General features: G+C 40.3%; 2 protein-coding genes across 2 annotated transcripts in view; one reads left to right on the forward strand and one right to left on the reverse strand.

The window, feature by feature from the left end:
* The window catches only part of LOC140329147 (tubulin alpha chain), a 166,392-nt gene that overhangs the window by 64,450 nt on the left and 101,183 nt on the right, over positions 1-759 (reverse strand). The gene's annotated exons all lie outside the window — the stretch shown is intronic.
* LOC140329125 (tubulin alpha-1B chain) overlaps positions 1-759 on the forward strand; it is a 16,628-nt gene that overhangs the window by 1,057 nt on the left and 14,812 nt on the right. The gene's annotated exons all lie outside the window — the stretch shown is intronic.

Consider the following 759-nt stretch of genomic DNA (forward strand, 5'->3'; position numbering starts at 1 on the left):
GCAGCGCTGTACATTAAATAGAGGTATGCTATAGATCTCAAAAATAGATTGTATCTCATATATTTTGAAAATAGATTGTATGCCACAGGTCTGGAGAATAGATTGTACCTGATGAATTTGTAGAATAGGTTGTATGTCATTGACCTTAAAAATAAATTGTATGCCATAGGACTGGAGAATAGAATGTATGTGATGGATTTGGAAAAAAGATTGTATGCCACAGATCTGAAGAATAAATTAAATGTCGTAGATCTGAAGAATAGATTGTACGTGATGGATCTGGAGAATAGATGATATGCCATAGATCTGAAGAATAAATTGTATGTCATAGATGTAGTGAATATCTTATGTGATGGGCACTGAAAGCACAGTCTTATGAATGGAAGTTCCTGTCCATTTGGCATACCCTCCCATCTGCCAGTATGAGCTCAGCAGGCATTGTGAATAGGGCATGAGGAGATGAGTCTATGGAGGACATTGGTCATTGTGATGATTTGGCAGCCATGGAATGTGCCATTTCTGACATATATCACTGGATATAAATAATATGGGTTGGGTTGGTTGGTTGTGGTTGGTAGTAAGGTAAATGGGGAAGACCATGCCAGGAGCTACCAACACCCACCTACAGCCATTCACAAAGATCTTCATGCTGCAGTGGGTGTGGCATCAGCACCAGCTGTCTCCATTGTTTCCCCTCCGCCTGTGCAAGGACCATATCATTACAACACCGGGTATACTGGTGGATTAATGGCATCTTTT

Source organism: Pyxicephalus adspersus, chromosome 1, assembly GCF_032062135.1.
Source record: "Pyxicephalus adspersus chromosome 1, UCB_Pads_2.0, whole genome shotgun sequence".
NCBI lineage: Eukaryota > Metazoa > Chordata > Amphibia > Anura > Pyxicephalidae > Pyxicephalus > Pyxicephalus adspersus.